The 26,929-nt window shown below is 43.3% G+C and overlaps 1 protein-coding gene across 1 annotated transcript in view; it reads right to left on the bottom strand.

Annotated features, from left to right (window-relative positions):
* Positions 1–9: 9 nt before the first annotated feature.
* Positions 10–26,929, bottom strand: part of CEP112 (centrosomal protein 112) — a 360,739-nt gene continuing 333,819 nt past the window's right edge. Inside the window, exon 28 of the transcript XR_005227706.2 lies at positions 10–134. The gene's annotated coding sequence lies outside the window, so the exon portion shown is untranslated. The remainder of the gene's footprint in view (positions 135–26,929) is intronic.

The following is a 26,929-nucleotide window of genomic DNA, read 5'->3' on the forward strand; positions in this document are numbered from 1 at the left end:
GGTTTTTCCGCCCCCCTCCCCCTTAAGTTCCTCAGCAATCTGCCTCTTGTCTCTGTGTGTGTGAGTGTGTGTGTGTGTATGTGTATGTGCGCCTCTCTCTCTCAAGTCAGCAGGAGATCCTCTGAGCCTCCTTTCTGGAAAAAAAAAAAAAAAAGAAAAGAAAAGAGTATTGATCTAATCAAAACCAGATCCACCCAACATCAAAGACAAAAAGTAAACAGGCTTTTCAACTCTTCACAGTCAAAAAAAAAAAAAAAAAAAAAAAGGCAACGCAGCTATCTACAGTGTTAATCAAAAGTATCAGATATGCTTTTCTGAACTCCCGGCGCACTTTTAACTTGGGGGGGGGGGGGGGGGCGCTGGAAAGGAAAAGAATTAACCCTTCACTTACACTGCATATCTAATCACAACTTACAAAACCAGTCTCCAGGGAAGACACCCCTCTTTACAAAACTACAGGTCACCTTCTCCCCTCTCAGTGATAGCATCAGACACACAAACTTGGCTCTGTTCTGCTGTCTGCAGGGTAAACCAGTTTTGCGCACACACAAATCCCCCCCCCCCTCCCAATTTTGCCTCTTTTTGTAGATAACTCAAGGCAGGGAACAAGACGTGCCTTTCTCGGCATCTGGTTTCCATTTTACCCCCCTCTCCTCTCACTCCTTAAAAATTTAGATTATGATCACCAGAAGCCCTTCTAGCACAATGCTGAATGCTGTTTTGGAACGGCACGTTCAGAAAGACTTTTTTGGGGGAAAAAAAATCACTACAATGTTTCATTTTAAAAACAGTTCTGACTCATTTCAGAAGTTAACTACAACCTTCCAAAAAAAAAAAAAAAAAACCCACACACCTCCCATGGATTTGGAGAAGTTAAGCACATGCACTTGTTAAAAGTTTGAAAGAGAGAAGAAAAAAAAAATCACCAACCCATTTGCCTCCAAAGGCTGACTCACTAGTGACTTTTTTTATTAGAACAAGTTTCCATCATTAGAAGGTAAATGTGAAATTAACTAAATCTGGCTATAGGTTTCAAAAAAAAAGATCAATAAAAAGTAAACACTCACTACACGGTTGCAGAATGATTTTTAAAAGCTTCTCTACAGTTTTAATAAAACCTGCTTCCATCCAATAAAAAGCTGGTTTAATAAGCATGTGAAAGGCTCTCAAACTAATCAGAAAGCGTGAACTGAGTTCCTGGCTTTTTTCTTTGCTGCACAAACCCAAGCAGAAATTCACACACACATAAACAAGCAGTTCAATATGTCACCCCTATTATCATCAGTCTTGCAATATCGAGTCCCGTTTGCAGAAGAGGAGGAGGAAGAGAGAGAGAGAAAGTGCCTCCCCCTTGTCTATAATGTACCTGATTGCTGCAGGCATCCCGTGCCTGGGCTCTCATCTCCTCCAAGCTCAGCCCCCTGCTCCCCACCTTAAAGCAAAAATAAATACACCCAACCACCCCTCCTGCAACCAAAAAAAAAAAAAAAGAAAAGAAAAGAAAAAAAAAGAGACCCTCCAAAAATAAAAAACTAAAGCAGGGAAGAAACAAATCCAGGAGGCGCCAAGCCCACAAAGGACAATCCTGCCAAATAATAATAAAAAAAACCTGCTCCAGAAATGGCGACGGGCAGAGAAATGAGAGGTTGGAAAGAGATCTTAGAGAGAGAGAGAGAGAGAGAGAGAGAGTCCTAAGCTACTTGCTTCCTCCGAGTCCTGTGCAACAACTGACCCCTAACTAAGCGTGCAGCGCCTCTTTGGAGTTCACAGGGGGTGCGGAGGGGGTGTGGGAGGGGTATGGAGGAGGGGGGGGGGAAGAGGAGAGAGAGATCTCATTCTCACCACATCCACCTTTAACAAAAATGCATCCTACTATGTCTGCCTCCCTTTCCCCACCATGCCCATAAAATAAAAGCTTCCCCTCTCTGGCAGATAAAAAGGCACCGAGATCTCGATTTTTGCGACATCATTCAAAAATAAAACAAAACCCACTCCGGTGTCAGCCCAGCCCGGCTTGCCCATAGCTAGCACATAAATAGCTTCCCTTAAAACTTCAAAGCCCCAGCGAAGAGCACATCAAAGCGCCCCGGAGAGGGAGAAAGGCGCGGGGGGGCCGCGCGAGGATCACACATACATTCTTTTGCAACTTACCATTGATCCCAGTAGTTCTCTCCGCACCGCCGCCGCTCCGTTCCTCCTTAAAACAACCCCCCTCCCGCCCCCCTGCCCTTTCCCACCAAAAGTAGCCGCAATGTTGCGCCGCTTGCCCCCCCACTCCCCCCTATATTTTCTTCTTCCTCCTCCTCCTCTCTGGCTTTGCAATAGCATCTGAGAGCATTGGCAGAAGCAGGCTGCACGGAATGTGTGAGTAAAAGCAAAAAGAGTTCAGCGTGATCCTCTCCTTCTACCAACCCCCCCCCCCCTTTAAAAAAATACAAAAGATCTGATCCCTCCCTCCTTCTCCTGACCCCCCCACCCCCTTCTTTCAACTCAGGTCCTGTTTCAAGCAGTCATTCCATGCACCAAATGTCCTCCAGGCTATTCCAACAAACACTGAGCTGTGGGTTTAACTGTGCACATCAAAGTGAAGAACCGAGAGAACGGTCCTGCAAGGGAGATAAGCGCCTTTCTGCAACACCTCCCCGCTCCCCACCACCAAAAAAAAAAAAAAAAACCCAACAACCCCACACCACCCACCCCATACACGCCTCAGCTTCCTGTTGCACCATTGCGCCAGGGACTCCCGTGGCAGCCTGGCACACAGCCGGAGATCATTCTTTTCCAAAGGAGGATTTTATTTTTTTTTATTATGTTGCGCTTTTTTTTTTTTTTAAATGAAAGCTTTGAGACTTGGAATTATTTTTTTTTTTCCCCATCTCTTGAGTTGTTACTAAGTTGCCAGGACCTTATCAAAGGGAAACAATCTCCAGCCAACTCCCCCAGGCTTTGGAACGTCAGAAGTAAGTGATCCTGCCGCCCCAATCGTGTTATCCCTGCAATTCTCCCGGAGCTGCCGGAGCCTTAAAGGGACAGGCAACCCCCCTTTACCACGGCGGCTGCCAGCTTTAACTCGTTCCACGCTCCATCAGCCTGCCCACCCCCCCCACGTCTGCGTCTCTGCTTTGCCACCAGCCAGATAGGTATCGGTTGTTCTTAAACTCTCGCCCCCTTAGACAATGTCAACCAACAGCTTATTGCATTTATTTTTCTGGTCAACTTTAGTTCGGGAGGGTTGTTGAAATTTTTCTGCGGTGTATATATATATATATATATATATATATATATAAACTTAAAAAACAAAACAAAAACCCTGTTTCTATTAGGAGAAAATGGGCCCGTTTTAATCATCCAATTGCCTGTTTTCAGGCCGCATCCTAATTAAGCAATATCTGATTGTAATATAACTGGCACATAAACTGAACTCTGGCTTAAGCTGTGTTCACATCCCTCCCTCCCCATATGTGAAATATTAAACAGACACAGAATGGGTTTTTTTTTAACTTTATACAAAAGGCTTCAATTAGAGATTGGACCCCAAACCTGTATTCCTCATCCAGTCCCCCTTCTCTCCCCCAGGCTTAGCTCTTGCATGACACTTCATCAGGAGGTCTCAACACACTTTATAAAGGGAGGTCAAGTAAATCACGACCCTCATTTTGCAGTTGGGGAAACTAAAAGGTACAGGGAGGTAAAGGGACTCACCTAAGGTCACCCAGCAGGTCAGGGATAGAGCTGGGATTAGAACTCACCTCACCTGAGTCCCACATTATAGGCTACACTAACTCCTTTCCCCCCTTACTCAGATATGTTTATTTTGGGGGGAAGGGCAGAACCAGAACACCCCTGTCCTAAGTGGAAGGGCCAGTCCCATTTTCAATCTGAACTTTATTGTTGCAGCTTTTAGTGTATTGAAAAACTTTTCCTGTCCCCATCTAGGTAACACAGAAAGCATATTTCAGATTTTTTTTAACGGAATGAACAAAAGCAGGCAAAACTTCCCTCTGCATGGCCAAAACAAGGCAACTGGTGTTTTTTCCTTGATGGCATGAAAAAACTTTGTAATCAGATTTTCCTTGTTATTTTTTAGATTATGATTCAGCCCAGAGGCCCCAAACAGGTTCACTCACAGTGCTTTGTCCCAGTACACACAAAGGCAGAGTCCCTGCCCAAAGAGTATATGATGTAAAGTCCTCATCCTTCAAATATTTATGCATGTAAGTAACTTTACTCACGTGGGTAGGCCCAATAGGACTATTCATGTGCACTGAGTTGCATGCATTATTACATGTACTTATTTATTTACAGCAGTGCCCCAGCTCTTAAAAAGGACAGTCCAAGGAGCTCACAATCTAAGGAAAATATGTTATGGTCAGAACGTTACTATATGCATCAAGGGCTGATTTTTGAAAAATGCTCAGCACCCATTTGTTCTCAGTGGAAAAGGCTGAACATCAGACCACTTGATTTAGGTGCCAACATTTTTGAAAATGCACGTGTGCAGAGAAGTTAGTGTCTAGAATGGTGACTGCTGCAGGGCAGGGCTGGCACTGCAAGGCAATTAAAATCAGCACATGGGCTATGCTTTTCAAACACCAGCTTCTTTTTTGTGAATGTAATTTATGACAATTCCTTGGAAATGCAAAAGCTACATGCAACCTGTTATTAGCCTTTCAAACTAACTTTTAACTACAAGACTTGCATCTCTCTCTGCTCTGCATACATTCCCCCTCTCCTCCCCAAAGTATACATAGTGGAGGCAAGGCAAACAGCAATTATGTAGAATTTCCATCAGCCTGTCTCCAGTACCCGGAGTCTGGAGCAGTCTTTCTCGTTTGTTCACCATCCCTGAACGCCACTGGCCAGATGTGAACAGTAACTGGTGCATTTTTGGTTAGGTTTGGGAGTAAGTGGGGGAAATACGATGGAAACAATGCTGCTAATACAGAAACGTACTTTGTCCCTGGAGGGTTCTTTCTTTAAAACGACCTTGGGCTGGATCCCCAGCTAGTGCATAGCCACTGAAGACAATGGGGCCAGATCCCCACGGATGTTAGTTGGCATAGTTCCCTTGAAATCAATGGGGCCAGATCCTCAGCTGCTAGCTCCATTGAAGTCAAGAGCCACACCCCCAGCTGGTATAAACAGGGAGTCTCCTGGATGTGTGCCAATGTATACCTCCTGAGGATCTGGCCGCTTATTTCTGTAAAATCAAAGCTAACCAACGAAGCGTGTCATGGAAGTGCCACCACTAGGCTTTATGGGCCAGGGGAAAGATTTACATTTCATGCCGTGGTGGGAAAGTTGGTGGAACCCTTAAGTTGTCTCTAATGTTTGGGTTTAATTTACAGACCTGAAGTACCAAGTGCAAGGGGCAAGAAAACATTATAGGCAGGGGACTAGTCAGTGGTGCATATTTTGGGGGCTACAATCAACACGTGGCACTGGGGTATTTGGGGGGATAATCAGCCTGAGGAGCTCGGGCATTTTCTGTGCGGGGAATAATCAGTGAGTGGCTTGGAGGAATGGGGGTGCCATAAGCGCCACGTGGTGCGCGGTGGGGGTGGGGGGAGGAATAATTATTTTGTGGAGGGGGGGGCGTTTATTTCTGAGTTGGGAATGGATGATTACACACACCCCCCTCCCCTCCGTGCCCGTGCATGATACTTTGTCTTAGTGCCTCTCTGCAGGTCCGAGGGTGTCAAAGAAAAAACCCTGGGGAGGGGGCGGGGGGGGGGGAAGGGCAGGAACGATCTCTCCCAGGGGGCATGAGGTTTGACAGCTCTAGTTCGATCAGGCAGCTGGTGTGTGTCCCTCGGACACTTCCCATTGGCCCCTCGCCCTCCCCGGGCTTCTCTGATTGGACAGTCAGCGGGGCGAGAGCCACATGCCGGCGATTGATACATTTGCAGTCGGGCGTGCGGGGGAGGCGGGGCTGGCGTTCCCTTTCATGAATGAGTCTGCTCCTGGCAGGTGGGGGGAGGCAGGAAGAGGGTGGGTGCTGGGCGATCCCTTGCGATCGGCGGGGAAACGCAAAGGCCAGCCACTATAAGCAAAGGGTAAGGGCTGGGTGGGTGGAACCTGGAGGGGCAGAAGTATATATGGGAATCCTGCTCCTCTCGGCAGCCCTGTTGCAGGAGGAGTCCCAGTGGAAGGTGTGTGTGTGTGTCCCTGGTTTTAAACATCAAAGAGGCACTGCCCATTTCATCCGTTTAAAAAAAAAAGAAGTAAAGACTGGGAAGCAGTTTGAAGTAATGCACCTACCGCTACGCTCCCCTGTCAATTCTACAATCACACCTGTTTCCTTAAGGGCCTGAGAGAGGTGATATCTTTCATTGGACCAACGTCTATTGGCAAAGCTTCTGAGCTCCACCAAGCTCTACGTCAGGTGTGGGAAGGGTAAGGAGTATCACAGCTAAATGCAAGGTGGAACAGATTGTTCCTTAAGGGCCTGGTTTTCAGAAGTGCTGGGCACCTGACAGCTCCCATTGCCTTCAGTTGGACTTGAGGATGCTCATCGTCTGAAATCAGGCCCTGTGTTTCATACTTAGCTGCTGCGTTAAAGATCCCACACAAACAATGAAGAAACCGGCAAAGGGCCCAGGCCTGCAAGCACTTACATATATGAGTCGTCCTGTGGAAGACAGGTGCACTACTCAGCTAAGTTACCTATATGCTTATGTGTTCGCAGCCCCAGGCCCTAACTGATTATACAGGGGAAACTGAGAAAATTATAACAAGTGTGGTCAAGCCGCAGAGCAAACTGGAGGAAAAATACCAAAACAAATATATATTTTTTCTCTAATCTCTTTCACTTAATATTAGATGATAGTTGTGACAATAGTAAGTTAAATTATGCTCATTAAAGTGAGAGTGTCCCTGTAAGAATCTTCCCAGACAAGGCCTGCATCTTTTCCTCTTCTCTTTTATACACTTTAAAAACACGTTTTAGGTTTGCAATATCTGTAACTAATTGTATTGCTAAACAAGCTATTTCCCTTGACCTGTGGTTTTGAGACCTTTGCATGGCTTCCTCCCAGCCCTGACCACCACCTCTTGGAAGATTACAAATAAGTCAATGAAGAACTCATGTGTTCCAGTGGCCCTAGGCCTGAGCTATAGGTCCAAGGTACTAAGAGATTGGTGCCTCTTGAAGAGCGCATTTGTTGATTAGCTATCTGCTGGCTGAATCTTGAATAGCACAGGAACCGGGTATCTAACACAGTCACATATTAATATACGCATCTCCTGGGCATCATGGGAGGTTGTTGGTGTCATTTCAATTGAAAACAAAATAAAATTTAAGGGGATTTCCAGTTTTTCCACCCTGGAAGTTGGAGTTCTTCTATCCACAGGGGAGGTACAGCAAGCTTCCCTATGGCTGCCCCACTGTTGTGCTTCAACTCTGAGCTGGAGGAACTCTCTCTACAAGACACGTGGTATTATTATTATTTGTTGTGGTTAGTGCTGAGTCATGGATCAAGGCCCCATTGTGCCAGGCACTACAAGCATATAATAAAAAGATGGCCCCTTCCCTGAATCGTTTACAACTCGTCTCATTGTCCATTCCAGTGGTGAGATTTTCGATGGGGACACCTGTTGATTAGGGATTAGACTGAGATCACCAAAGTCTTTTGACATAAGACACCAAACAGCCATCAGAAGATAATAAGTAGCTTCTAGATACCTATCTCCTGGACTGACTTTGAACCAGAAATTCGGACATAAAAAGCTCTCTCTCCTATTTACTAACTCTTGTGGTTAAATCATTCACAGGGGAAGAACTGGAGCTCTAAGGTCGTACATGGGTAACATCTATTTAATTATCCAGACTATATACTCTAGTCTGATTGGCTGAAACAGCATCACGTGCTGTACTAGAATTCTGTTCTAGTGGGTTCGAAGCAGTACAAACATGTGTGAGACAAGACACGCACCCCCTTTCAAAGAATTCTCCAGGCATAATTTTCATAGTTTAGCTTCTCAAAAATGTAATTTTTGTAAAAGTGTATTTTAAACAAATAGTGGCCATTTTGGTAGACAGCCCTCATGTAATAATGCTGCCCTTGCCCTGAAAATGATACCTGGAGGGTGATATAGCACAGGGGCCAATATACAGTAACACAGACTTGGGGTTTTTTTTGGTTTTTTTTTTATATCACTTAGCGCTACTTGACCATCATTGTCCTCCAAAACAGTCACCGTGGGCCACATTTGCAAAGAGACAAGCACACTTTTATGCATGCCCAGTTAGGGACTCAGTTCCCCTCCAACCTCAAGCTGGAATTGGGCTAGATGGGCCAGGTAACTTGGGAAACTCCGAAAGGTTTTACAAACATCTTAGTTACCACATCCCTCTCCCCCTAAAACCTGTACAGTTGGACTCATCATAAAGAAGGTAGCTTGGTGTTAAGGTCAAGCCAGAATATTGGAACCTGGGAACAATCCTGCATGAGTCATGCGTGATTTGCCACTGTTGGGTAATGTGAACATCCCCAAGTCATGTCGATGAAAACTTTGTAACCTGATAATAATATATTCTCTCATTATCATCTGTGATGTGTAAACATGCTGGGTACATATACTGCTAGGGTACACTTGGAACTAGACTGATTAAATAAATAGGCAATGATGGGTACAAGTAGAACTTCCAGAGTTTCCTTCATCTTTACCAGTATCTGGCATTGTGGAAATCCTTTTTTATAGCCTACAGGAAAGCTTCGATGTTCAGGTGGCTACTACAGCTACCAAGGAAACTGGATATTTTTGATTTTTCCTGTGATTCACCAACCTACAGTTGAATCTGAATTCCCACACTGAACAGATAGCAAAATTAACAATTTATATTCACTTCATAGCACCTTACGTCCTGCATTTTATATAAGGCCACAGTGAAAGTGTCATAAAGTGACAAAATGGGCTGTTTAAGCAACAGCAGCCAAACGTGCTAACCCCCTATGACATTATGGACATGACATTTACATCTAGGGCAGAGAGCTTGAAATCAGCTTATTGGAAAAAAGGGAATTTTTCCAGGAAGCCTCCTTGGAGCAGAGGAGAAAAAACTTTGTAGGGAAAAATATTGTACTTCTTTAGGAACTCAAGTAGTTGATCAAATCAGGTTTCTTCATCTCTGCTTTCAGTGGTTCTGTGTAATGCTAGCAATGAGGCCAAACAACAGTCAGAGGGCCCATTATAACACAAAAATGTTCTAAACCATTGTGTAAACTTCCCCTAGTTAACTTTCAGACATATTGCTCCATCAATGTCTTCTCTGCCCACAAGGCAGTTGCTTCGTTGGTGTCTCGCTCTGAAAGAGATGTCTCCAGGTAGTTGCCTTCCCGCATAAAAGTAGGTCAAATGCCACTAATGCTGAATCTCAAAAGACTACACCAGTGCAGTTCTGGTCAGCTCTCCTAACCATAGTTATTTATGGGTATAATCAAACTAAGAGATCTAAATTTGGTCGTTTTAAAAAACTGTTTTCACCTTGGAATATCCCTGTCTGTGATGACATATTTGATCAAGCCACTTCTGGCCTCCTAGAATTTCTAATGCCTTGTTGCATTTCTCAGCTCAAACCTAGCTGAAGCTGTGCACCTGCTCAAGGACAACTTGATTAGTTGTGACACCTCCCAGTATCGTTGGGAGGAGCAGTTTTGTGGATGTTTCGCAAGATGCTAAATTAGACCCTAGCTCTGATTTTCACAAAAGCAATAGAGGACAAATTATTAGGCCAGATCCTCATCTGGTTTAAATTGCTGTCATTCCGTGATTTACACCAGCTGAGGATCTGGCTCATTTTTGTTTAGAAGAAAACACATAACCAGCATCCTAAGCAATTGCCTTTTTCGGCCAGCATTCGTTTTAAGTGTTCTGCACCTTGTGCTTCCTGGAAAGAATAATGATGTGAAGAGCACCACTGCACAATCACATCTTAAGGCTTTGAGAAATAATAATACCTAGGTCTTATATAGCACTTTTCATCCATAGAGCTCAAAGTGCTTCGCAAAGGAAGTCAGTGTGAGAGATATGGCAACTTCCTGCAATATCTTGGACAACTCTTACTGAATTCAGTTCAACCTTATTGAATTAAGTTTACATACCATTGTGGGCCAGTGATTGTACGTAATTCCCTGGAGGATGGAAACCACAGCTTCTCCAGGAATTAAGAACAGTGGAGGGGTGATTAGGCAAATTCACTCAGGTTGTAACACCTCTACAAAGGTACCACCTCCTAGGGAAGCTTGCCTAGACTAGTTCAAACTGGATTCTCCAGAGGCCAACAGACAAAGCGCTTTTGGATAAATAGCCTGAGTTTAAATCATCTCAGGGCTTGCTTTCTGATCCAGTAAACGAAGGGGACCTTCTGTTCAAAAGGGGCCCCAATCATTCTGGGAAAGACTTGGAAAAACTTGATCTATTCATGTGGATGCTTGTTCTGATCTAACAGAAAATGAGTCAAAGGGGGCTGGCAGTTCCTAAAAGATGTAATCCTGGAGGCTCAACATGAGGCTATTCCAAGGCAGAGGCACAGGAGGCCAATGTGGCTGCCCAAAGGAGCATATTTGAGCTATCTAAAAACCAAAAGGGATACATACAGGGCATGGAAGTAGGGGCATGTCACCAAGGAAGGTGGGACACAATATACCGGGACTTCAGCAAGGCTTTTGACACAGTCCCACAGGACATTCTGATAAGTTAGCTGGAGAAATGCGGGCTTGGCAGAACTACTATTAAGTGGACACATAATTGGTTAAACAACCGCAAACAAAGAGTAACCATTAATGGAATGATGTCAGATTGGAGGGAAGTCTCAAGTGGGGCTCCACAGGGATCTGTTCGGGGTCCGGTGTTGCATAACATCTTTATTAATGACCTGGATGGAGGACTAGAGATCAACTTTGCAGATGTCACAAAGCTAGGGGGGTTACCAACACTTTGGTGGCTAGAGCTAAAATTCAGAGGGATTCTGATAAATGGGAGAACTGGGATATAGATGATAAAATTAAATTAAACGAAGACAAATGGAAGGCGCTGCACTTCGGGAAGACAAACCAAATGCAGAATGGGGGATAACTGACTTGGCAGCACCACTGCAAGGATCTGGGAGTTGTGGTGGATCCCAACCTCAACATGAGTCAGCAATATGATGCTGTTGCAAAAAAAAGCAAATACAATTTTAGGTTGCATTAACAGAGGCATAGCATGCTCTACTTGGTGCTGGTTAGGCCTCAGCTGGAGTACTGGGTCCAATTTTGGTCACCAATGTTTAGAAAGGATGTAGAGAAACTGGAAAGGATCCAGAGGCAAGTGACAAAGATGATCAAAGGGATGGAATGAAAGCCATATGAGCAAAGGCTGGAGGAACTGGGTATGTTTAGTTTGAAAAAGACGAGATTAAGGGACAACATGATAGCGGTTTTCAAATACTTGAAAGGCTGCTATAAAAAGATGGAGAAAAGTTGTTCTCTCTTGCCACAGGGGGCGGGAGGGACAAGAGGCACTGCTTTCAAACTACAGCATAGCAGATTTAGATTATATTTCAGGAAACACTTCCTAACTGTAAGAACAGTAGAGCAATGGAACAGACTGCCTAGGGAAGTTGTGGCAGCTTCTTCACTGGAGGTTTTCAAAAGGAGGCTGTATAGCCATCTGTCTTCAATGGTTTAGACACATCAAATCCTGCATCTTGGCAGCGGGTTAGACTAGATGATCCTCGTGGTCCCTTCTAATCCTCTGAGTCTAACAGCTGTTATGAACTTGTGACCACAGAAGGACTGACCACTGTCCAGGCCCTTGTTGGAGTTGGGCTGATCTCTGTTAAGCTACGTATCATGTGTGCAGGTTCTTTCTTTGTTTTAATATGTTTTCTCTCTAATGCTTTCACCCTAAGAATAAATGTGCTTGCTTAGGAAAAGCTGCATGATAATTTACATCTAATGGATAATTATGCCGTTTATAGCCTCTGAGGAGAAGGCAGAGCAGGCCTGCCTGTGTAGTCAGACTTGCAGGGGAACTCACGGTGTAGGGGGTGTGTGCTGTGCAGCCTGGAAGAATCCATCAGGAGTAAGAGAGATGCATGTTTCCGTCCAAAAGAGGTGATGGCTGAGGAACAGGAAGCCTTCAAGCATGTGCCTTTGCTGGATAGAGGGGGAATACTGGAGCAGTTGCCCTATACACTGTTGCAAAAAAAGCAAACATCATTCTGGGATGTATTAGCAGAAGTGTTATAAGCAATACACGAGAAGTAATTCTTCCGCTCTACTCCATGCTGATTAGGCCTCAACTGGAGTATCGTGTCTAGTTCTGGGAGCCACATTTCAGGAAAGATGTGGACAAATTGGAGAAAGTCCAGAAAAGAGCAACAAAAATTATTAAAGGTCTAGAAAACATGACCTATGTAGGAAGATTGGAAAAACTGTGTTTGTTTAGTTTGGAGAAGAGAAGACTGAGAGGGGACATAACAGTTTTCAAGTACATACAAGGAGGAGGGAGAAGAATTGTTCTTCTTAATCTCTGAGGATAGGACAAGGAGCAATGGCCTTAAATTGCAGCAAGGGAGGTTTAGGTTGGACATTAGGAAAAACTTCCTGTCAGGGTGGTTAAACACTGGAATAAATTGCCTAGGGAGGTTGTGGAGTCTCCATCATTGGAGATTTTTAAGAGCAGGTTAGACAAACACCTGTCAGGGATGGTCTACTCTAGATAATACTTAGTCCTGCCATGAGTGCAGGGGACTGGACTAGATGACCTCTCAAGTTTCCTTCCAGTCCTATGATTCTATGAACTGTGACAGTGAGTACAATTATCCCCATTTACAGATGGGGAAACTGGGCCACAGGGAGGGTAAGTCACTTGCCCAAGGTCATCCAGCAAAACAATGGTAGTCAAGACTTGAACCAAGGTCTCCTGCATCATAGTCAAGTGGCCATCCACTAGACTACTTCTTCCACCTTAACAGGGTTTTTAAGCTTAGTTCTACTCATGATATTTTATTAAATTTATATTTTATTGATTCCCCCCCACTAAAAATAAGAAGAGAACAAACAAAAAAGACTAAAAGAACAAAAATGGAAAGGGAGGGAAAGGAAATTAACTAAGTGGGGCAAGAGAGTGGGAAGGAGATTGACATCTTGGTTTCCATCCACTAGGAATTAACCAAAGATTTCTAAAAAGTTGTGCCAAATGTTTTCAAATTTGCCTGAGGTCCCTTTTCTCTGAAACATTACCTGCTCTTTAGCTGCCAAGTCAGCCAGCTTGCTCTACCAAGCTTCTATCCACGGAGGCAGTCTGCTCTTCCAACTAAGCTATATAAGTCATTTAGCTACAAGCCCTGCTCTAGAGAAGTAACTCCATTATCAAAAACAAGGAATGATCATAGTGAGTGTTTGAAACCAAGCAATGAAACTTGTGCTTACTTGGTATATTTTGTGGGTGTATATAACATAGATAGCTATTATTTCACCATGGAATTTGGTGCTATGTATTTTCTACTAATGAAAAATATTGAAAAGTTGGCGTATATCTATAGGAGCTGTTTTTCTTCCCCTGAAAATGCCTTCTGTTATCCCTGTTGAAGAAGGTGTGATGGGGAGTTCACTCTACACCAGCCTCTGAAGGGCTTAAGGTGGCTAGGTGCACTGGGAAGACAGCCAGACCTAACTGAACAAGAAGCACAGAGGGGCAGGAGTAGGCTAGATTATAAATCCAGGAAGTTTACCGCAGAAAGAGTCTGCAGTTGCTCTCTGGGCATCGTAGGGAGAGGGAGTATAAGCCCTCTCAACCCCAGAGGAGCTGTGGGGAAAGAAAGCCTGAGAGGACCAGGTAGGAAGAAGTCCAGGGAAATAGCAGCCCAGGGTAGGACTATGCAAACCTTGGCTCCTTGTTGGGCTGGAAGGGAACCCAGTGTAGGGGGTTGGCCTGGGTTTCCCTGTGAGGTAGGGGAAATGGCAAAGGAGTGTTGGAGACCCCAACTGGACAGCTGAACTGAAAAGACTTTGTTACCCTGGAAGGGGACAACTATATAGTGATGTGGCCGGAGGGCTGAGTTGTGAAGAGAGCGAGAGAAGGGTCACAGCTTGAATAACTGACAGAAGAGGGCACCAGACTGGTTGAGAGCTGATCCCTAGATCAGCCCCAAGGAGGTACCACCTGCAGGACATGAATCAATTCACAGAAGGGCATAGGCTGTGCACAATATAACCGCACTGTTTGTTGTAAAGTTCGTCTTGTTAAGAGAGAAGTAGCTTGGACTTCCAAGTTCTGCAGTAAACTCAACGCTCCAGCCCTTCATCAAAACACATGAGAGACATAAAGTGCCTGGCACGTCCATCAATCACCAGGTCATTTTATTCTCTATTTAATTAAGTCAAAATCTCTGGAATCAGTTTATGTGTTGTAAATAACCAGTGCCTGGGTTAGACAGGCAGCCACCTGGGGCTGCAGAATCAGAAAGAGCAGCAAAATGAAAGCATCTCCCACCCCACCAAAAAGCTACCAGCGCAGGTGCTGGCTTATGGAGTCCTTGCTCTGTCCCCTGTGTGACTCCCCTTTGACCTTTCTCTCCATGATGCCTCCTCTAACCACCTGAAATACTGAGACAGGGCCCAGCTGCCTCTGCTGAGCCCCAGTGCTAATAGCATGCCGCCTGCTTCCATGGTGTAATATTGAGCATGTTGGCTACCACAGTACATATTGGAAAATTTTAAGCGTACTCTGCTGCCTCTTACTAGCTGGTATGCACAATTACATCCAGCAGCAGGGGGCACAACAGGGAAACTAAGCCTCAGCAGAGGCAAATGCCCCCCAGTTGGCTTATTTCATTGTGCATGTATCTGGAAAGAGTGTGCGACAGAGGGGCATGTGGGAAGGAGAGATGCTCTTCGCGAGAGCTGTTTGCATGGCTGCGAGGAGTGTCTACCCTGTTAGGTCAAGGAGAAATGCAGTTGCCTGCCTAGTGAGCTAAAGTCTCTGTTTAGGATGGGAAGTTTTGAGGCTGGAAGGGGAAAGATGAGTGCGCTCCTAGCTGCTGACTGTCTCAAATCCTGTCCATCCTCAGCTCTCCAAACCCTTGTCACCTCGCCTCCAGTGGTGACATGTATCCTGGCTTTCCTAGGTCCAATAAGGCAGGTCAAAACGCTCCTGCACAATCCCAGTTGTGCCAAGCTTCTCTGTACCTTGTTGTCCCCACCTGACAGAGAGAGAGAGAATGTGTGGGTGTGTGAAAAGGGTAGAACTATTTACTCTTCCCACTTTTGTGAAGTGTATTGGGATCCCTGGATGAAAAAGTACAGGGTGTGAACCATTATTAAAGAATGGTACATTTCTGCATGAGACTAAAAGAAAAAGAGCAGCCCAGGGAAGAAAAATGACAGTAAAATCTAAACCGAAAAGCTGTGTTATTCACACATGATGTCATATGCACTGTCATATGCTATGCAAGCTTCAGTATTCTGACTGGTGGTCATGTTGATAACAAGATCAAAGGCCTGCAAGTAGTTCAACAGAAGTGTTGGGAACAGACTTGATCAAAATAAGAGGAAGGCCCTGTATATAGAAGACATGAGGTTTGCATCGCACATGTGAGCTAATACCTTTGAAGTTATTCCTTCCTTCCTTCCCTTTTTTTTTTTTTTTTGGGTGGGGGGGAGTTAGTTTCACATCATTAGTTTAATAAGTGCAAACCTGATTATCTGTATGTATACTCTCTCTCTCTCTCTCTCTAAAGCAGTCAGTTTACAAGTGAAGAGCATTATACATGCAGATAGACATTTACAGCAGAGGAAAAAGGATTATGAAAGAGACTCAAATATAAGAGAAGGAAACACACAACTAGATTTATGGGATTTGAAGTTTGTTTCATAAGCGAACATACCTTTGTTACTGAGTCCTACCAGATAGGTCTGATAAATTTTTCTCTTACTATAATCCTTTTAACACTTCCAGCCCCCAACACAGACATTTTCCTTGACGTTTTGTTGAAAACATTCCCTGCTATCTGCTAGCTCTTGGCCACATTTTTAGACTTAAAAGGGGCACCGTATCATCATTAAACATTCTATAGCAGCTGATAAAGCACACAAGCCCTTTGCTATCTATTAACATTTTTGAACTGTTTCCTTCACCTGTGTAGAATATTGATTGGAAATGAGGTTTGGGGACAGAGTGGGGGACTAAGACATTTGTGACCAAGTTTCCATGATTCATTCATTCATGTACTCCTCCCCCTGACACAGACTAGCTATTTAATACACTTCACCCATTTAACTAGCTTCTTATTTTACAAGTAACTGCTATAAGATGAATTCTTCAACCCTTATGACAAACACCACTCAAGTTTTGGCTTCAGTAGGACTATTTGCATAGGTAAGTGCTACTCCATTGGAGAAAGGGGTGCAGAATCGGGCTCTATGCTAATACTAGCTAGCTATGCTACATACTTTCTGTTCACAAGGTAACAACCAGTGACTGAACTCTCCATCTTGGGGCCAAATTTTGCCCTTGAGTGTGTCCACATTGAAGTGATGTGCTCCACATGCACATCCAAGAGCAGAATTTGTTGCTCGCCTGACGTGACCCAAAGGCCTTTGAAGCCAGTGAAAAGATACCCATTGACTTCAATGGGCTTTGGATCAGGCCATATGGCTGCAATGGCAGACTGGTATCCAGTGATTCTGTTCAACAGGATAAATAACTGAGTCTTGCCTAATTGGCAGGTACTATGAGTTAAACCTTTGGAGACTACAGACATTCCTGGCCACTTTAATTCCTGGAGTATCTTCACTGACTCCAGTGTATTCCCATCAGGCATAAATTTGGCTCTTTGGGTGCAGATGTGCAAAGGAGACTGTCTCTTTGAGTCTGGATCCAGAACACTTTTAAGCTGGGTTATTGGTTAGGGTTCAATGCCCACCAAAACCTCATAAGTTGTTTTGGAGAGATTACAGCCCCAATTGGCAACTAGATCATTAGGCCGGGCATCTCGAGTGGAGGAAATCTCATGTAATCAGCGGTTGTGAAATTTCCATCATGTTATGAGGGCTAAAATCATCTGTCTTTGTTAGGTTTCCGATGTATTCAGAACCAGAAAATAGATCCCTAGCTATCTGGATCTGACCTGAAACAAAACCATGAGCACAGTTTCAAATCTGAGGTTTCCCCTTGATATTCAAAGGCGTTTAGATCCACATACCCTGTTCTAACAAGAGGACACGGGATTTTCTGCTACCATTAAATGATCTGTGTTCCCATTTTATCCTGACTTAATGGAGCACTTCATGAAACAGCGAGAATTTGGCAAGCGAATTGCAGTAGGAGAGCAATGGCAAGTCTAAAGATCAGAAGGTAAAGGGAATGCCACTGCCAATGAGGGGCAGGAAGGGACTAAGGTAACATTCCATCCTGTTTGTTCATGGAAACAGGAACATATTTTCCATGCATGTTAAGGGAAAGTGTTCTTATGTGTATAGTGCAAGCTGAGGCCTGGCTTTCCTTCTGAAAGGGCTGGACACCCTGCCTTATGGAAGGGTGAATTTGTTCTGTTTGGTAACAAGAAGGGTCTGATGAGATCTTGGCAAGATTATGGAGGAAGCGAAATATATGATGTGTTACTAGCCTTAACTGATGTGATTTGATGCTGAACTATAATCCCTTTTGTTTGCCGGCTGGCTTCTATAGCTGTGTAAAAAATGGTTACTTAAAAATTCAGCTAAGTCTTACTGAAAATCACAGAGAGGAAAGGAAATCCAAATGTTTTGAGTTTAACTATTAAACATAGTTTCCAGCTCGTGTGCTCAGAACTTGAAATTAAACAAATGAAAGAAACATGTTCCAATGGTTTTATGTAGGCAATAATGTCATTAACAGGAAATAAAGAAATTGGGCTTTGCAGTTGCAGCATAAAACTTAACCCTTCCTGTGCTGGAACGGGTGTGTTCACTGCAAAGCATCAAGAGGCCTTTTTTGATCATGAATAGTACCTCTTTAGCACCATTCATCAAAGTCTTTTACAGGCATTAGGGTAAATTTCACGCCTGTGCAAAGGACCAGCACAATGCCTATCCTCTACTTAAGTGCACAAAATAGGGCAAAAGTGGGGTTTAATGGGTCCATAGACCTGTGCGGACCCTCTTCACAGGGTGAACTTCACCCATCGTATGATTTCGATCTCACAGCATCCAGATACGATAGGTAATCCTTTTGTAGACAGGAAAACACACACTGGGAGGATAAGTAACTTGGCTCAAAGACGTGCAGCAAGTCATTTAGAATTGGGAATGGAACCTAGGCCACCTAGGGTGCAAGTGCTATGCTTTAACCATTACGCCATGCTCCCTGCATCTTTGGGCCTAGGCATCCGGCAAAAAGGCGTGAATGAGATTTAGCTGCGCAAACTGTCTTCATTTCGGTAAGTTTCAGTTTCCAGTTGACTGTTTGATCATTTAAAAGCTCCTTGATTAACTGTGAACCTCACCAAATGATGGCGAGCGCCTGCATGGGTTTTGTAAATTATTATTTTTAATGATTGAACCATCCAGGTACATTAGGAATGGTCACTGACATTCAGGAATAATTAATAAATAAAATGGAGAAATAGTAAGCCTGCTGAATTTGTTTAGAATGATGGTGGTGAGCTAGCTCTGGCCGGTCTACACAAGACTTGTGCTGATACACTGAGGCGGTCATATGATGGGGCTGATATTTGGTACAGGAAAGCCAGCAACTTGAAAAATTGTGAGGATTTCTAAACGTGCTGGTGCATATCCCATTTTGACTCACTTCTGCCAATGGGCGTCCCAGGTGAGTGTCAAAGAAGATGGAAATTGAAGCATATCTGGACAAACAGGATCCTGACAGCCAAAGGATGATATTGGAAAGATATTGAAAAGATGAGGGGCCAACCATCAAGTTCTAACAGGCTTTACTGACTGCAGGAAGACTTCTGGATGTTAAGGAAAGACCTTTGCACAGTTGTTGGTAGGGACCCTATCAAATCTCAGAACCCTAAAATTATACCTGCTGTCTGTGTTTTGTGTTGTTTCTTCCTATCTATTCAATTATTGTTAGCTGATACGATATGGAAATGTACAAGGTACCAGCCTGGAGAGCACCTCAGAGCGCTGGAGTCTTGTCTGATTCCAATAATCTGCCTTCTCACAAGCCAGACCAGCAAGGCATCATTAAGATTTTTTTTTTTTAAATTAGGCTGTAATTTTCACTTACTAAGTATAAAAAGGAGTGAGTAGATGACCACTGCAGAAGCAAATCCTCCAAGTGGTTCCACAAAGCAGACCACTGCATGGAGCCCGTTGTACATAGCTAGTTGCAAGATCAGCAACTTTATCTGGAACAAAGCATGTGCTGTTGGAGAGACCACCAGGAGGAATATCACGGACACCTCTCAATTGAAGGAAGTGCCAGGAGAGCAAAGAGGACCTTCCGCCTCCCGCCCCAAAAAAATAAAAGATAGTGGTTGGATAGTCCTGAAAAAATGAGCTGGTAAAATACAAAGTGAATAAACATGAACAGAGAGTATCATATTGCCAAAGGGCAGGTTCTCCCACCGTTGAGGAGAACACGTGAAATGTGCTGAGTTCAGGAATTCTGTAGGCCTGATCCTGGAATCAGAAATATCTTGGCTAATCCTGCTTGCGCTCCATAAAAGTTGAATCTACTAAACACCTCTTGGAATCTAACCTCTTGTAGCTGATGCTATAAATAATTCACCTGGACAGTCTGCCTTAGAAATGATGGGATGACAGCAGCAACCCTGAGTCTGTGTAGACCAGTATCAATTAGTAGGAGATTATTGTTGACCCGCAGCCGGCGTGTGCCTTACGTAGTATGTGAGAATGTAGTAAAGTTCCACACTAAACAACAGTGGATGGCTTGATTCCACCTTCACAAAATGTGTCACTGGCAGGTAAACCAAAGTGGATTAAATATTATCTTTTCTCTATTTATACTTGGAGCCGAGGGAGGGTCCCTAACTACTGTAAAAACAAAGGCTGACTCTTTTGGATAACTGGCCACTGTTGATGATAAAATTTGTGTTGTAAAAATCTGACACACACACACACACACACACCCGAATCAAAAGGAGATGGGGGTCGGGCTAACGAGCCTCATTTAACCTAAATCATCACTCATTCTGGTTTTTAAATTTGCATCTTCAGACAGAATGAACTTGGTTAGATCCTAGGGTTAAAATCCTAGCCCTGTGGAAGTCAAAGTAAGTTTTGCCATTGACTTCAATGGGGCTAGGATTTCATCCTGGACCTCTAGGGTCAGAAAACTGTGCTGGCCTTTCATGGCAGTGGAAACATGCTGCTGTGGGGCCAGCTGACCTACTTCACAGGTCTGGGGACTCACTTATAAAGCTGCTGTCTCCCAACGGTTACAACATGATGCCATTTTGCTTTCACTCACTACTTGAAATGGGGGAAGTCTTACTGATTTCAGTGGCAGTTTTGCCTGAGTAAGAATGGCAGGATTGGGCCCTTTATCAGCACTAGACAGTTCCTTCCATGTCGGAGGACTGCAAAATGGTAACAAAAGGTTGCACAGCACTGGGGTTGCATTTCCCCCACGACCACCCCAGTTTATCTCAATTCTTCATTAATTTCTTACATGGCCGATGCCCTCCCTGCCAAAGCCCTATTGATTATACAGAAGGTATGTTCTTCCCCTGCGGAAAACCTTCACTAAAGTCCTTAAAAGCGAGGTTAAATAATTAACATTGGCACTTTTGTTTCACCTTTTCAGTAAAGCTAGGGGAAGCTTGGTAAGTGTTGAGTCGATATATCCCCAGACAGGACACACAGATTGCTGTTTGGACATATCTTTTGTTAAGAATCATCGATTTTTTTTTTCAGTGCAAACCATAATATTGAGAGGGAGAGAGCATCCAAAAATTGTTTTAATACCTTCTTTACTGCCTATGATTTCTAATACATTCTTACAAGGCTGGAAATCATTAACCCTCTGTAGCTGTTCTCATGTGGCAGGAGACTGGGGACTTGATTCTCCTTTGTTACAGACTACAGTAATGTAAATCAGGAGTAACTCCATTGAAGTCAATGGGCCACACACCAACTGGACTGAAGTGATGTAATTCCATTAAAGTCCATGAAGCTACATTGATTTACAGCATCTTAGGATCTGGCACAATAGTGTTACATTAGGGGTTACAAAACTACAGAAAAATCAGACTCTGGGTTTTTTCATCCCTGTGTTTTGAATGGAGTTGAAATTAATATGCCTTTTGTTTTCTTTAAGAGCAAATTTAACCTATGTCTCTTGTTATCTTGCCCAAATAATCATTGTGCTTTGGCATCATTGCTAATACCACCGTCACCACCTTGGAAACCACCAACAAAATGTTCCTGCAGCATTTCAAAGTAGAATCAAATAGGTGTTCCTGTAGGGCCTATGGTAACTTTAAAAACAAACATTCCCAGAGATGGAGTGGTAGATTTTAATTTAAAACCAGATATTTGGAACATGGAGGATCCCCCCCCCCCCGACATGGTTTATTTTAACTAGGTCTGACCCAGTTTTGACCACAACAACCTGCATTTAAAAGGCAGTTTAGCCCTCGCTCACATTGGCTGGTCAAGCAATGTTCTACATTATTTTTTGCTGCAACCGCATTTAAGGTTTTTTTTTAAAATGTGATTGTATGGCATTGAAATCGTAAAATGAGGTCTAGTGGTGAAAGCACAGGACTGTGACTCAGAAGATATCTGGTTTATATTCTAGGTTGGACCATTGACTTGCACTGCAACCTCTGTGTGTCTCACTTCCCTCCTCTGTGCAATGGGGATAACAATAATAATCTCAATCTTAATGGCTGAAAAATGTCCTCAGGCCACCAGACAGAAGGTGCTATGGTCATGCAAAGCATTATTATTAATTATCATTCTATTCTGCTATTGTAGGTATTACCAGTACAGGTCATGGGAATTTAAGCTCATCTATTTATAGCCACTAGATGCTTAACCACAGCTTGCTAGAATATTCTGAGCAATCCAGATGTGAAGAGCTTTGGTAGATCGAGCAACTGACATATTTGAAAAGGTTGCAAGAAGGGAAACATTTGAAGGTTCGTCTCATTTGCACAGTTTGCGGGCACAATGAATGCATCAAAGACTCGAAAGACTCTTAACATTAATAATAAATTAGTATGTATTTGTGTTGTGGTAGCATCTAGGAGCTCCAGTCATGCATCAGGCCCCCACTGTGCTAGGTGCTGTACAAACAACAAAAAGATGGTCCTTACCCAAAAGAGTTTACAATCTAATCCCCCCACCACCCAGCAAACCCTTGCTACCTACACAGAGTTTACTACCGTGAATAGTTCCACTGAAACCTATAGTAGTAATGTTCTATAGATGCCAACAGCTGTGTCTACACCAGCCTTCATTGTGAAAAGCTTCCCACCAGTAGTAGCAGCGGTGAGAGTGCTAGTGTAGACAGGACTTCAATTGGCAGCTGTGGAACTAAGCACCATAAAATCTAAACTGGCTCCACGGAGGTCTATGTGACAGAGTGGACTGACACTTGGTCCCACCATTAGTAAAGCTGCACCAGTGTTAGAAATGGAAAGGGTGGTGGGAAAGAGGGTTCTTTAGATAAAAGCCTAGTGTAAAAAAGTCTGAGCCTATTCGTAAGAGTAATGAAGGCCCCTTCCAGGCTCCCTAAAACCACCCTTTACCCTCCCCAGATCCCTCCAGTTTCCTTAGTTTGTACAGTATGTAAAATGTTCTCTTGATGGTTTTTAGACACTGGAAAAGCTCTTACAGTGCTTGTCACAAAGGCAAATTCTAATATACGCTCTCCCTCATGCCCACCCCAAAAAAGGTGTTCCTATAAACTGTTCAGTTAATTAGTAATTACTAATTAGAAACGGTTAGATAATACAGTGATGGGCACTATAGAAAACCCTACGACAGAGGGATAGAAGATGTAACCTCCTAGATCCTAACTGTGAATTTTATTTCTGCAATTTTCTCTTACCGAGAGTCATTTGTTTTGGGAAATGATCATTTATATTTGGGGTATCTCTGTCTTCTAAAAAGCACTGATAGCTAAAACCCTGTTATAAGTAACACCAGGAGCCAGCACCCGACAGGAACAGAATAACGCAGAGCGTAGGGGCTGGAACTATGGGTGCTGGGAGTGCTGCCGCACCCCTTGGCTTGAAGTGGTTTCCGTTATATACAGTGTTTACAGTTTGGTTCATTGGCTCTCAGCAGCCCCGCTGTACAAATTGTTCCAGCCCCCCTGCAGCAGAGGTGGTGTAAATCTAAACTATAATCCAAACTGCAGTTCTCAAGGTTATATTAGTGATACATTTATGGGCTTGTTTTCCTCCGGCTGCACATATAACTTCCATTAATGTTAATGAGAGTTATGCACGCAATTCCCATGCACACTGAAAAGAGAATGCTCTATTGTCTTTATCATGCATGAAAGCTTTAGCTTGAAAATTATGGAAATATAGGTTTCCAACAGCGGAGAAGACTAAGGGCCCTTTTCTCATGTTCATTTGCACCCCATGTATTGAGGTTTTGCGGTCAATTAAATGAGAGCTGTGTAATATGTCTGTCATTCAAATGACATGGAGTTGTTCTTCTCTGGAAAAACTAGTGCATCTCAGGTCAGACAAGCAAGGTGGTGGCAGTGGGATATACGTGGTCCATTGGGGTGGGGAATCCTGGATGTCTTGCACCAAATTGAGTAAGCAACCAAAGTTACAGGCACTGTAATTTTCCAAAAGAACTATATTTTGTGCAAATCTAAATTTGCAAGTCAGGGCTTGCTGTGGGCATCTCGTAACATATCTTTTAATGTTGGGTCTGGTTCATTTCCCCCCATCTGTGTAACTGACAATAGACTCATTAAAAGCACACTAGAAATGCTAAAATCACTGCTTATTATTCCAGATGTAACTTTAGACAACAATAAAAATTCCATGGACTTAAGCAATGTGCCATTGTCCTGTCATTACACAAACATGTACCTAACATCAGAATACAGAGCAGCTTATATGAACCTGTTTCCAGTTAATAAAGAATGCACTATTGGTACAGATTAAAGACTAAGGCCTTGTTTACACTCTGGATGCTACAGGGGCACAGCTATGCTGCTGTAACCCCACAGTGTAGATGCAGACTATGGTGATAGAAGGGCTTTTTCCATCTCTGCAGGAATGCCACCTCTCCCCGAGCAATGGTAGCCAGGTTAATGGAAGCATTCTTCCATCAACCAAGCTGCATCCGCAGTAGGCATTATGTCTGCATAGCTGTGGTGCTCCCAGATGGGACATAGCTACTATGGTGCACACCCCGGAGCCTCGTCACTATGTCAGCCTAAGGCACTGTCTACACTGGCAACTGAACGACAAAACTTTTCTCTTTCAGAAGCGTTAAATCCCCCCTCCCCCGAAAGACAACGCAAATGCCGCTCGTTGGGGGTGGACGTTTTTTGTCGGCAGGAGAGCTGCCAAACAGCGGCTATGCTGAGCGACTTTTAGCGGCAAGGCTGAAACAACACAGTCGTGTCGCTGTGTAGTGTAGACATAGCCAATGTTTTAAGGGTAGATCAAGTCTAAGTTCTTAAAATATTTCAAAGTACGTCGTTTCCACAGTTCCTACAAGTTCATATCTGCCATTGAAGTACATTATAATGACACTCCATGTGAGATGTCTCACATCAGACCACCAATCAATTGTTGATGTGTCAGAGATGATTGTTTTTAAAATGACCAAAATACATGGGCCAGATCTTTATCTGGTGTAAATCTGAATGGTTTCATTGACATCAGTGACGCAGAGGTACAGTAATTTATACCAGATGAGTATTAGGTCTGTATTTTCAAGCCAGAATGGTCATAGTATGACTAACAACAATGAATACGATATTAGGTCAGTAGAAATATTAACTAGAACAATTGTGGCCATTTATCCTGGAATGTGCTGAATAAGAATCTATGCAAAATATGTACTGGGCCTGATTCTTCTTTCTGGTACCTTGGTGAAAATCAGGAAGTAAATTCATTAACATCAGTAGAGTTACATCAGCACAAAACCAGTGGGAGAAGAGATTTTTAAGGCCTAATCCAAAGCTGCCAAAGTCAAAGGCATCTTTCCATTGATTTTTCATGGGCTTTGAACCATAGGCTCTTGATGTTCCATCATGACTACATAAGGTGCAAATCTTGAAATCTGTGCTAAACTGCAACAAACCCAGTATAGGCAACCACTGGGTGCCATTGGGGAAGTCAGTTTATCTCTTGCCTCAGTCACCCCCATCTGTAAAATAGGGATAATGACTCTGACCTCCTTTGTAAAGCCCTTTGAGATCTCTGAATGAAAAGTGCTATATGAGCTAAGGTTTGGTTGGGTCTCTTTTTTGTTTGTTTTTTAAATGATAGAGATGGATTTTCTACAGGGCTGATCCCTTTACACTATTCCGAATGCTTGGGCCAGCCTTGTTTTAAACACCTCAAGCAATGGGGGAGTGTTAGCACAGTGCTACATTCTAAACTTCCAGAGGACAGAAGAATGAGCCAAATGGGTTGGTGACAACATTCATAAGAAACATCATTCACCTCAGTAGAAAAGCTTTTTAAAATGTGGATGAACATGGTTGGAATAATACAAATACTTTTTTCTTCTTGTTTTGGTGTCTTAAGTAATCCAAAAGAAGTCAAGTCTTTGATCTTCTCTTGGCAATATTTTTCTTTTTTAAATCTAGGATCTTACAGTTTGAGAAGAGCTGCGGTATACTCACAACAGAGCCTATCAATACGATGTGGGTCTGAACAAAAAAAATTGGTGTCAGGTTCTCCATTTGGAGTGTTACCTTAAGCTTTGAAGTTTGTAATGATTCAAAAGCATCTAGAGCTGCTACAAATGTTAATAAAATTAAAGCCATCTGAAAGTGAGGCTTGCATGGGCCTTTGAAAGCAGGTCTGTGATCAGTTATTACCCTCAATTACCTTGTTGTCCACTCTTTTAGCTTGAGGTTAAACTCTTAACACCTCTCTTTGAAGTGGTTATCCTTTTATCTATGACCAGACTGAGGAATTTTAAGGGCAATAATCAATGAGAGCTTCATGAGAATAGGAGAGACAAGGCAAAAGAAAATAGAAAATAGGTGTGAATGTCTCTTTAATGGCTGGCTGGAGTTTTTGGGGGGAGTTGAGGAGTGGACATTGTTCTCTGTGATATGATCTTTTTTTTTTTTTTATATAAAGGGGGCCCAGCAATTTCCAAATCACCACTAAAAATAAAGCAAAAGCAATAATTGCGGGGGGAGAACAGAGGTGAAGACCTCATCAAAGGAAAGGGGGGAAAAGTAATGAAGCACAAAGATACAATTAAAGTATTGGCTTAATCAGGGCTTTGATGTCCGACATGGTACATAATTCTGTTAAAGGGGGCAGAGAGAGCAGCCTGATTCTCCACTCACTCACGGCAGTTTAAGGGCCCAATTCAGCAGCACATCTGTATTCAGCAAGGCACTTAAGGAAGTGCTTGGGTCCCAATGACAAATAAAATGCTTTGCTGAAGAGAAATGGATTTAAACGAACAAGCTTTACTGAACCAGCGCCTAAATAAGGAGTAACAATTGAAATCGATGAAGTTATACCAGTGATCATTCTGAAGTGAGTCATTGGAGCATCAAGCTATTGAGACAACAAGAAAAAGAGAAATGAGAAAGATCTGTCCCCAGAAGAGGTAGTTTGCATCTTTCATCCTGGGCCCAACTCTGCCATAGAGGAAAGCCAGTTAGCTAGAGAAGAACAACATACAAACAGACTCCAAACTGTCTCACAAGGGCCCTGCGGATCTGGCAGAAGGACCTTCTTGTGCGCATTATGCTGTTTAGAAAAGAAAAGAAAGCAGCTAACTAATGGTTACAC

Source organism: Chelonia mydas, chromosome 14, assembly GCF_015237465.2.
Source record: "Chelonia mydas isolate rCheMyd1 chromosome 14, rCheMyd1.pri.v2, whole genome shotgun sequence".
NCBI lineage: Eukaryota > Metazoa > Chordata > Testudines > Cheloniidae > Chelonia > Chelonia mydas.